The sequence below is a fragment of the Dioscorea cayenensis genome, chromosome 4 (assembly GCF_009730915.1).
Source record: "Dioscorea cayenensis subsp. rotundata cultivar TDr96_F1 chromosome 4, TDr96_F1_v2_PseudoChromosome.rev07_lg8_w22 25.fasta, whole genome shotgun sequence".
NCBI lineage: Eukaryota > Viridiplantae > Streptophyta > Magnoliopsida > Dioscoreales > Dioscoreaceae > Dioscorea > Dioscorea cayenensis.
The window spans coordinates 9152425-9165171 of NC_052474.1; positions in this window are offsets into that span (position 1 = coordinate 9152425).

Below are 12747 nucleotides of genomic sequence, written 5' to 3' on the forward strand. Positions count from 1 at the left end.
CAGTGACACAGTATTCTTGTTCTTATTGTTGTTGTTGTTATTGTTATGTTGGAAAGGTCATGTTGGTGATATATATATATATATATATATATATAAAAGAGAGAGAGAGAGATTCTTGGCAGAGTTAGTGTTCATTGTTTTGTCCAAAGGTCTCTAGAGAAAGAGAGAAAGACAAGAGAAATTAATAGAGATTCTTCTGAAGAGAAAGTAGTAGTGAGAGGGAGTTTGAAAAGCTGCATTGCAGAGTTTGTTTGACCAGTCTTTGACTGTGTTATGTATTGTTTTTTTTTTACTTTGGCACATGATGATGATGAAAACATGTTGATAATTGTTTAATGAGATCCTTGTAAGCTTGTGTTCAGTTTAGTTATTTAGTACCAGATTAATTAGATAGTTATATATAAAAATACTAAATTTGTTGATTTTAATCTAATACAATTTATTCTAGTTTGATTTCTAAATTATTTTGATAGAGACATAGTTTTTACATAAAATCAAACTGACACTATTTTTATTTATTTAAAATTAAAATTAAGTTGGACAACTATGTTTCTAGAATTAAATGAAGCCTCCACTTCTTTGGTTTTTTTTCACCACCCATCTCAGTGAAATTAATGATACCTAATATTAAACCTGACTGAGATGTTTTGATCCCTTGTTTAGTCCAATGCCATCCAAAATAGATGATCCATCTCCAATGATTGTTTTTTAAATATGACCAGTATCTTTTATTTACCTATTGTTTACTCTTTTGCCCATCTTGACCACAGGTGAAAATTATGGCCTTCTCGTACTTAGCTCTAATCATCTATCATGTATATTATTATTTTATTTTATCTATAATCATTATCATTATATTTAATAAATTTGTGATTTATTCAATTTTTATTAAGATATATTATTTATATAAATTATATATGTATAAAATAGATTTCATGCAAATGAGCTCTAGAAATTCAAACACATGCAAATGATGTTAAAGAGAGCTAAACATCCTACCTGAGATTTGTTTGCAATAAACGCTGTGATGAACTCGCTATTGCTAAGTAAACAGTAATCTAAGAATAGCAATAATAATGCTAAATTCATAAAGATAAACACAAATCTCACAAGTTCCAACACAGAGAAACCAAAGCAACAAGCAAGATAGTGACTAAGCTCCTTACAATGCCTTATTACACAGCCAAATTGCCAAAAAAACCCTACAACTTTGCCAAATTGCCAAACAAACCCCCATAGTTTCGGAATACCCAAAAACCCCTTCCTTTTCAACTCCATGATTTTTGAAACCCCCAAAGTACGTAACGACATTAAAGCGGAGTGTATTTAAAATTTTATGGATCGAAAATGCCCTTGCATGACGGGAAGTCGTGGGTCGCACTCCATTTCCAGGTGTGAGAGGAAGTGGGTGGGTTTTTTTCTTAGGCATTACGAGTGCTTGTCTTCTCTCAACTCGCGACTCCATCTCGACTCGCGTCTCCAAACTCTTCTCTTCCCAGCGGCACTCTTCCCACTTTCCACCGTGCCTCAAGAAGAAGTCCCAGTGCAAGTATTCGGCATTTCGTCACTTTGCGATCTAAAGGTATTCATTATGGTTTTTGTTAACTATTACACTACGAAGAGACATTTTTTCGGTTTTGGTTTGTGATTTTGTTTTTTTGTTGGAAGACATTGAAGCTTTCGGGGGATTAATCGATCTGGGGTTTTGTTGAGTCTCGAGGAGATGTCTCTGCTAGGGTTTTTGTTTTTGTTTTTACATTTTCGTCTATGTACTACGATCGAAATGGTTTTTCCGATTGTTGTGCTTTTGTGTAATGTTTATAATCTACGTTTACCCGATTCGAGTTGATATAGTTGCGATTGTAAAAATGAGGGTCTCCGTTTAAACAATGAGCTTTTACGTTTAGTTAGTTCGTCTCCGTTTAATTATTTGTATCTACGTTTAATAGTATACGTCCTATCGCTTAAAAAAATGATATCGGTGTTTAAGAGCGAGTGTTTCTTGTTTAACAAATTACATTTCCGCTTAACAATGTGCTATTATTGTCGCGAGCTTGTGATTATGGCGGTCGATCTAGTTAATGGGCGTGCTACTTGACACGCTGAGTGGAGACCGTGGGTCGAATTGAAAGTTCACATGATCCCTCGACATCGGGAGATCATCCGAAGGACAGCGTTCACAACATTCTCGAGTTGGAAGTCAGATACCAAGAGCGGGCCCTTCTTGACTCTCATTGCGGAGATACGATAACCGCACCAATAAATTCGGGATCGGGGAAAGCATGCGACTTTCGGACCGAAGATGTGGCAATCGTTCTTGGCTCGCGTTGCGATGGGGAGGCGATCGTGTTTTCGAAGAAGAAAAAACACGGTCGACTTTCGAGAGAGGTATTTATCGAAGCGTCACGAGACCAGCGGAGACTCCATCGAGGAGCACTCTTCGACGAACTCGTTGGACGAGAGGAGAAGAGGAGAATTTTGCCAAACTGCGATGGTGTACCTCACCGGGTACAATCCTCTTCCCAAATACCTCCCTGCTCGGTTCCCTAGCCGGATCGTTGATTATGTCGATGATCTACCGGAATGGGGCGCTACGGCGTGGGCGTAAGCGACGCTACAAGTGGCTTATGGAGGACATACACAAGCCGCTCACCCGAGTGCGATCTAGATGCTGCGGGAAGAAGACCAACACGGGTATGTTAAGGGTTGCACGGTGGCGCTTAACATCCGTTTTACTGGTGACCGGAGCGGAAAGAAAGTCCATTTTTCGAAGATCCCAAGGATCGTCGTACTACGGTGAAAATACTTACCGGAAGCGGCGACGATAGAGACGAGTTTGTCATCTCTCGAAGGAAAAGAGGTAATAATTCAAAAATATTTTTGTTTAGCGTAGAGCGTTAACGTTTAACCATATCATTTCTACCGTTTAACTTTATTCATCTATCGTTTAAAATTATAACTTACTCGTTTAACTTTTGTTCAACTACCGTTTAAACTTTTAGTTTAATGTTTAATTTGTTTGTTTCTTGTTTAACACAATAGGTTATAACGTTTAAATATACTGAGTTACATATGTAAATATAGTTTTAATTGTTTAAACTAAATAATTTCGCTAAGATTGTTTGCTTTTACACATGCTAGTTTCTCGAGCTAGTTCCGCGAATCTTTCGATGAAGAAGTATTTGTTCGGGACGACCGATCGGGTCGGATGCTATTGCTCCGAACCGCTTGCTCAAAGCGCAAGATGAGAGGGCAACCTCTTCCTTGCTACGCTGGACGCTCGTTCTCCCCTTCCAAGTCAAAAGCGCGATCTGCCGAGGCCGGAGAGCCCTCCCCACCCCGCCTCGACCGTGGCTTCCCCGACCCGTGTCAGCCCCCGAGCGTGGCGGCTCCCTAGGCACTAGGCGAGGATGTCACTGCAACTCTCATGCGAGCTTGCCGATTTTTGATGACCGAGTTCCCTCGGCATGTCGCTCGGGTGGAGGCATTGGAAGGCGGTCGCGATCACAATCGATCGCGCCTTCCCTTCAAACAAAATGAAGCACCGGGACGGATACGTCGTCGGGAGTTCGACGACGAGGACATCATCGGGGTGGCCCTTCAAAGACGGCCTCATTCAAGAAGCTTGCAAAAGAGGAAAACAATAATGCCTCCGTCTCCGCGTCTTGGGCCGACGATGAAATAATAGCGACACCATCGGCAGCGAGCATCTCATCGGCGGTCGATGTTGTTAACGCTGATGACATGCCCATCACGGTGGAGGAGATTGAAGATGGCGCGAGTTTGCCTGCTGTGGAAAAAAAGATCGTCGACTACATTGTTGGCGACATCATGCATACGGTGGAGCCGGGCGTGCTGATCGCGGCATCAAAGATGGACACAATCCATGAAGAAGAACAACCAGACAACGTTGTGTCTCCCATTGATCTCTCTGCCGAGTGGAACTCACGGTTGAGAAGGTCGTTGAGTCTATCCTCAACGAGTGGGAATTCACGGTGGAACCAATGGGTCGTATCGCGCCGCATCAGGCGGAGACGATCCCACAAGAACAAGAAGCATGTAAAGAAGTGTCTCCGATTGATCTTTGCCGTCGGTGCCCTCCCATTAAAGGAAGCCCGATAAAAAAAGTAGAAGAACTTGGGAAAGTCTTCGATTCGAAGAAAAAAATACGTTGGCAATCCAGCCTCAATAAGTACTGAGCGGGAGTTGATAAGGATCTTCCTCAACTCGCCCTATGGACAAAGTAAGTTTGAAGTTTTTTATGATATTGTTTTAAAAACTGCTTTTTAGTTACCATTTAAGTAGGAGCGTTAACGTTTAAAATTTCATGGATAACATTTAACTTATAAGTGATACCCTTTAAATATTACTGTTACTGTTTAAACATTCAATATAGAATTTAAAGTTTATACTTTAACGTTTAATTTTATACTTACAACATTGTTTACATGTCTTTGTTCCGTTCAACACACAAGCCGTATCGTGTGGAAGAATGACTGTCGACAGCACACGGGCAATCTATTCGACACGCTCGAGGGGAAGGAGATGGTCGCGAGGCGATGTGATGGGCGCGTCAGTATGTATCTTGCAAAAGATGATGGCGTGAGTGCCATATCGTTATAAGAGCGCGCCTCCATCACCACGACCAGCGGCCTTGTTCATGTCGAAGCGAGGCTGACGGCGCACATGAATCCACGATGGCTATGATTGGAGAGTGCGCGCGCGACTTGCATGAAAGTGGACATCGTCATCCTCCCGATAATTATGGTGGCCACTTCCAGTGATAAGTGCGTCCTTGACAATGAAAAACAAGAATACATGCATTATTCTTCATGCCAGAGCGAAGAATCACGATAAAAAGCAGCGCTAGAAATGGTAAAGTGCTTTTAATAATTTGTGTTTATGTAATAGCGTTGGTCAGAATAATCGGCATTCTAATATGAACTTGTATGTCTCGACGGCGGAACCTATTCGACATACTAGTACGACATGGAGTTGGGCGGTCGGCGCACATAGCAAATACCAGCTTGTTCCCGACAACTTTGAAGCCCCGACGAGAAAAAGGAAGTGTCGACTGCGCTGATCAGTGCTGCGGCTTTTATCGGTGGTTACTCACGGTGAGAAGCTACTGGGTATCCTGAGGCGCAGCGTCCCTTATCTGCGATTAAGGTATGTTTCCCGATACTTAGGGAGGGAGGCAGGCCCTGCCAGGCACCCGGAGGAGTCTTGCATAGCGGGTTCTTAGTCATTCTTTCTATATTTGTATACACGATTCTTTTTAATAATCCAGTTCATTGTTTTAACATACACTTTAAGTGTTTAAGTATATAGTTCATTGTGTAAATATCAATGTAATTGTTTTAAACTCCCGTTTCTCTGTGTAAAAAGCGAACCCGAGAGGGAGTGTCATAGCGGGGTCATAGTCGTTGTATAGGTGTAATAGTTTCAAATGTAAACCAGTTTAAATTGATTCATTTTTCGGAAGAACATGACAAATTTTGTCGATGTAAATGTACATGTATCTAAATTCAATTAAATTCATTCTGTTTCGTTTTTGAGGTTACATTCTTGTTGGATGATATTGTAGTCCGTCGAGGGTACATTATCGGGTAGGGTTCTGTTTCATTTTTCATTTTCATTATCGACTAATATCAACATTCATTTTAAGCTGTATAATGATAACTTTTTGCCCTTTAACTTTCGTTTTCTCTGTTTAAGTTTAGGTTTCTCTGTTTAAATTTAATATTTTTCATTTTAAAATATCCTTATTATTTAATAATATCAATGTAATTACAACAAAAATATACTTAATATTTTACGTTTAAAAATATCCTTATTATAATAATCTCTTATAGAGTGTAATGTAATGTTCCGATTTTTTATGTGCGACGGGGAGTGGAAAGCGCTTGGGGAGCAAGGCGTGTATTAGTCAGCTAGACACCATCCCGTTGTACATTTTAAGCGGATACAAAATTTATTTTAAAGCGATAAAAAAATAACGATTAAGCGAGAGAATAAAATATTTAAAAACGTAAGAGATATATTTAAATATAAAAGTTCAATATTTAAACAATAATAAGAAGTATATACACAATGCCTAGTCGTGCAGCGATTCATTCCACGATCTGCGATTGTGACACGAAGCGATGGCAATGGCTACTAACGCAACTTGCGGACCTCGGGACGCTACGACTCGATCCTCTTTCGTCTAGGACACCCAGGTTGCCTTCGTCGTCGCGGCGATCGCATAAGCGCGATTCGCGATTTTTCATCCATCGGCTGTCGTTGTCCGGTATGGGGAATATAGCTTCCTTATCGCCATTTTTGAAGTCGAAGCTTCCTTCCACGATCACCGGTGTTTCTCGTTCTTGATAATTTGAAGTCAAAATTCCTTTTGATTGCAAAAATTCCTAAAGTGCGTCTCCGAAATGTTCAGCGCCTTCAAAACATTGTCCAATATCCAACGACAACAGCTTCGACTTGATCGGATGAGGAAGGAAGGCATGCCACACCCTCGGGCTCGCCATGATGTGGAGCGAGCGCGCCGGATTCGAATTCCACGCTTAACACTTTTAGTTTAAGCGAACACGATCAATATTTAAGCAGAGACACAAAATATTTAAAGCGATAAACATAAATCTTAAAGCGTTAAAACAAAAAGTTAAATAATAAGTTAATAAGTTAATGGAAACTTGATAAATGTAAGCGAGTGGCGGGGATAATAAACAATAATTAACTTCTACAACTATATAAACATAAGCGAGAAGAAACTTACAGCGAGAAGAACTCGTTTTCGATGAGGATCCGATGCCACATCATCCGTCTCAACAACAAGATCAACAATGAACATTTGAAGATGGAGTGCACGTGACACATGCTTGTCTGGAAGTCAACCTCGTTTTATATGAGACATACTGGTTTATGTCCATCGGGTGTGATAAACTTCACCCACGACACGGGAAATATCGAGACCCCATCGCTCACATATTTAGCTTAACATCTGATTCCCAGAAGTCGTAGCAGTGAACATTAGCGCTCGTCCCTCCCGTTGTATCTAGCAATAGCACAAAAACTCTCCATAATTTAATCGGAAGAGCTAAAAATTGAATACACCAAATGAGAAGAAGAAAGAAAGAAGAAGAAGAAGAAGAAGAAGAAGAAGAAGAAGAACAAGAACAAGAACAAGAAGAACAAGATATGAGCCTTCTAAACTTTGTTTGAGAAAAAGCAAGCAGGAGGCAAAAAATTGAAAAACTATGCATAAAGAAAGTTATGATTGGGCGCCATTTTTCCCACCTTTTGCAAGGGCAAAAAAGGAATTTCATATCGTGGACCCACTTCAACTTACCGGCGGGGGGTTAAAAGGAATGTAAAATATAACGGAGAGTGTCCAGGGGTGTCAGAAAGTTGGAGGGGTTTTGGGAAGTTTTGAAAAATTACGAGGGTGAGCAGATAATTTTCCCTCTAATTAATCTGTACATGTATCTAAATTCAATTAAATTCATTCTGTTTCGTTTTGAGGTTCTGTTCTTGTTGGATGATATTGTAGTCCCATGAGGGTACATTGCTCGGGTAGGGTTCAGTTTCATTTTCATTTTCATTATCGGCTAATATCAACATTCGTTTAAGCTGTATAATGATAACTTTTGCCCTTTAACTTTCGTTTTCTCTGTTTAAGTTTAGGTTTCTCTGTTTTAAATTTAATATTTTCATTTTAAAATATCCTTATTATTTAATAATATCAATGTAATTACAACAAAAATATACTAATATTTTACGTTTAAAAATATCCTTATTACTTAATAATCTCTTATAGAGTGTAATGTAATGTTCCGATTTTTTTATGTGCGACAGGGAGTGGAAAGCGCTTGGGGAACCGAGGCGTGTATTAGTGCAGCTTGACACCATCCCGTTGTACATTTTAAGCGGATACAAAATTTATTTCTAAGCGATAAAAAAATAGCGAGTTAAGCAGAGAATAAAAATATTTAAAAGCGTAAGAGATATATTTAAATATAAAGTTCGATATTTAAACAATAATAAGAAGTATATACACAATGCCTGGTCGACCATGATTCATTCCACGATCTGCGATTGTGACGCGAAAAGCGTGTGCAATGGCTACATAGCGCAACTTGCGGACCTCGGGCGCTTCGACTCGATCCTCTTTCGTCTAGGGACACCCAGGTTGCCTTCTCAGTCGCGGTGATCCATAAGCCGATTCGCGATTTTTCATCCATCGGCACTGTCGTTGTCCGGTATGGGGAATATAGCTTCCTTATCGCCATTTTTGAAGTCGAAGCTTCCTTCCACGATCAGCCCGGTGTTTCTCGTTCTTCGATAATTTGAAGTCGAAAATTCCTTTTTGATTGCAAAATTCTAAGTGCGTCTACGAAATGTTCAGCGCCTTCAAAACATTGTCCAATATCCAGCGACAACACTTGACTTGATCGGATGAGGAAGGAAGGCATGCCACACCCTCGGGCTCGCCATGATGTGGAGCGAGCTGCGGATTCGAATTCACGCCAACACTTTGGTTTAAGCGAACACGATCAATATTTAAGCAGAGACACAAAATATTTAAAGCGATAAACATAAATCTTAAGCGTTAAAACAAAAAAGTTAAATAATAAGTTAATAAGTTAATGGAAACTTGATAAATGTAAGCGATGGCTGGGGATAATAAACAATAATTAACTTCTACAACTATATAAACATAAGCGAGAAGAAACTTACAACGAGAAAGAACTCGTTTTTCGGTGAGGATCACGATGCCACATCATCTGCATCTCAACAACAAGATCAACAACGAGAACATTTGAAGATGGAGTGCACGTGACACATCTTGTCTGGAAAGTCAACCTCGTTTTATATGAGACATACTCGTTTTATGTCCGTCGGGTGTGATAAACTTCACCCGCGACACGGGAAATATCGAGACCCCATCGCTCACATATTTCGCTAACAGCGATTCCCAAAAGTCGGTGCAGTGAACATTAGCACTCGTCCCTCCCCGTTGTATCTAGCAATAGCACAAAAACTCTCCATAATTTAATCGGAAGAGCTAAAAATTGAATACACCAAATGAGAAGAAGAAAGAAAGAAGAAGAAGAAGAAGAAGAAGAAGAAGAAGAAGAACAAGAACAAGAACAAGAAGAACAAGATATGAGCCTTCTAAACTTTGTTTGAGAAAAAAAGCAAGCAGGGAGGCATTGAAAAACTATGCATAAAGAAAGTTATGATTGGGCGCCATTTTTCCCCACCTGCTAGGGCAAAAAAGGAATTTCATATCGTGGACCCACTTCAACTTACCGGCGGGGGTTAAAAGGAATGTAAAATATAGCGGAGGGTCATCGGGGTGTGCAAAAGTTGGAGGGGTTTTTGGGAAGTTTTGAAAATTACGAGGGTGAGCAGTAATTTTTCCCTCTAATTAATACTATACATGTATCTAAATTGATTAAATTCATTACTGTTTCGTTTTGAGGTTACATTCTTGTTGGATGATATTGTAGTCCATGAGGTACATTTATCGGGTAGGGTTACTTTCATTTTCATTTTTCATTATCGGCTAATATCAACATTCATTTTAAGCGTATAATGATAACTTTTTGCCCTTTAACTTTCGTTTTCTCTGTTTAAGTTTAGGTTTCTCGTTTTAAATTTAATATTTTACATTTTAAAAATATCCTTATTATTTAATAATATCAATGTAATTACAACAAAAATATACTTAATATTTTCTGTTTAAAATATCCTTATTACTTAATAATCTCTTATAGAGTGTAATGTAATGTTCCGATTTTTATAATGCGACGGGGAGTGGAAAGCGCTTGGGGAACCCAGGGCGTGTATTAGTGCAGCTCGGCACCATCCCGTTGTACATTTTAAGCGGATACAAATTTATTTTAAGCGATAAAAAAATAACGAGTTAAGCAGGAGAATAAAAATATTTAAAAAGCGTAAGAGATATATTTAAATATAAAGTTCGATATTTAAACAATAATAAGAAGTATATACACAATGCCTAGTCGTGACAGATTCATTCCACGATCTGCGATTGTGACCAGAAGCGTGGCAATGGCTACAACGCAACTTGCGGACCTCGGACGCTTACGACTCGATCCTCTTTCGTCTAGGACACCCAGGTTGCCTTTCGTCACAGGCGGTCGCATAAGCGCGATTCGCGATTTTTCATCCATCGACTGTCGTTTGTCGGTATGGGGAATATAGCTTCCTTATCGCCATTTTTGAAGTCGAAGCTTCCTTCCACGATCACCGGTGTTTCTCGTTCTTCGATAATTTGAAGTCAAAATTCCTTTTGATTGCAAAATTCCTAAGTCGTCTACGAAATGTTCAACGCCTTCAAAACATTGTCGATATCCAGCGACAACACTTCGACGATCGGATGAGGAAGGAAGGCATGCCACACCCTCGGGCTCGCCATGATGTGGAGACGAAGCGGCGCGGTTCGAATTCACCTGCCAACACTTTAGTTTAAAGCGAACACGATCAATATTTAAGCGGAGACACAAAATATTTAAGCGATAAACATAAATCTTAAGCGTTAAAACAAAAAGTTAAATAATAAGTTAATAAGTTAATGGAAACTTGATAAATGTAAGCGAGTGGCGGGGATAATAAACAATAATTAACTTCTACAACTATATAAACATAAGCGAGAAGAAACTTACAGCGAGAAGAACTCGTTTTCGGTGAGGATCACGATGCCCACATCATACATCTCAACAACAAGATCAACAACGGAACATTTGAAGATGGAGTGCACGTGACACATCTTGTTTGGAAGTCAACCTCGTTTTTATATGAGACATACTCGTTTTATGTCCATCGGTTGTGATAAACTTCACACGACACGGGAAATATCGAGACCCCATCGCTCACATATTTCACTAACTGCTTGATTCCCAAGTCGTTGGCAGTGAACATTAGCACTCGTCCCTCCCGTTGTATCTAGCAATAGCACAAAAACTCTCCATAATTTAATCGGAAGAGCTAAAATTGAATACACCAAATGAGAAGAAGAAAAAGAAGAAGAAGAAGAAGAAGAAGAAGAAGAAGAAGAAGAACAAGAACAAGAACAAGAAGAACAAGATATGAGCCTTCTAAACTTTGTTTGAGAAAAAAAGCAAGCGAGGGAAGCGATTGAAAAACTATGCATAAAAGAAAGTTATGATTGGGCGCCATTTTTCCCCACCTTTTGCAAGGGCAAAAGGAATTTCATATCAGTGGACCCACTTCAACTTACGGTGAGGGGTTAAAAGGAATGTAAAAATATAGCGGAGATTTGTCAGGGGTGTCTGAAAAGTTGGAGGGGTTTTTGGGAGAGTTTTGAAAATTACGAGGGTGAGCATGTAATTTTTCCCTCTAATTAATCTGTACATGTATCTAAATTCAATTAAATTCATTACATTTCGTTTTGAGGTTACATTCTTGTTGGATGATATTGTAGTCCATGAGGTACATTGCTCGGGTAGGGTTACATTTCATTTTCATTTTTCATTGTCGGCTAATATCAACATTCATTTTAAGCGTATAATGATAACTTTTGCCCCTTTTAACTTTCGTTTTTCTCTGTTTAAGTTTAGGTTTCTCGTTTAAATTTAATATTTTTACATTTTAAAAATATCCTTATTATTTAATAATATCAATGTAATTACAACAAAAATATACTTAATATTTTTACATTTTAAAAATATCCTTATTAGCTAATAATCTCTTATAGAGTGTAATGTAATGTTCCGATTTTTTTATGTCGTGACGGGGTGGAAGCGGCTTGGGAACGGCGTGTAGTGATGCAGCCCGGCACCATCCCGTTGTACATTTTAAGCGGATACAAATTTATTTTTAAAGCGATAAAAATAACGAGTTAAGCAGGAGAATAAAATATTTAAAAGCGTAAGAGATATATTTAAATATAAAGTTCAATATTTAAACAATAATAAGAAAGTATATACACAATGCCTGATCGACAGCAGTTCATTCCGCGATCTGCGATTGTGACACGAAAGCGATGGCAATGGCTACAGCGCAACTGCGGACCTCGGACGCTTACGACTCGATCCTCTTTCGTCCAGGACACCCGAGGTTGCCTTCTCGTCGCGGTGATCATAAGCCTTGATTCGCGATTTTTTCATCCATCGACTGTCGTTTTGTCGGTATAGAATATAGCTTCCTTATCGCCATTTTGAAGTCGAGCTTCCTTCCACGATCGCTTCCGGTGTTTTCTCGTTCTTGATAATTTGAAGTCGAAAATTCCTTTTGATTGCAAAATTCTAAGTGCGTCTACGAAATGTTCAGCCTTCGAAAACATTGTCCGATATCCAGCGACAACACTTGACTGATCGGATGAGGAAGGAAGGCATGCCACAGCCCTCGGGCTCGCCATGATGTGGAGCAAGTGCTGCCGGATTGAATTCACCTGACACTTTAGTTTAAGCGAAACACGATCGATATTTAAGCGAGAGACACAAAATATTTAAGCGATAAACACAAATCTTAAGCGTTAAAACAAAAAGTTAAATAATAAGTTAATAAGTTAATGGAAACTTGATAAATGTAAGCGAGTGGCGAGGGGATAATAAACAATAATTAACTTCTACAACTATATAAACATAAGCGAGAAGAAACTTACAACGAGAAGAACTCGTTTTCGGTGAGGATCTGATGCCACATCATACATCTCGACAACAAGATCAACAACGAGAACATTTTGAAGATGGAGTGCCG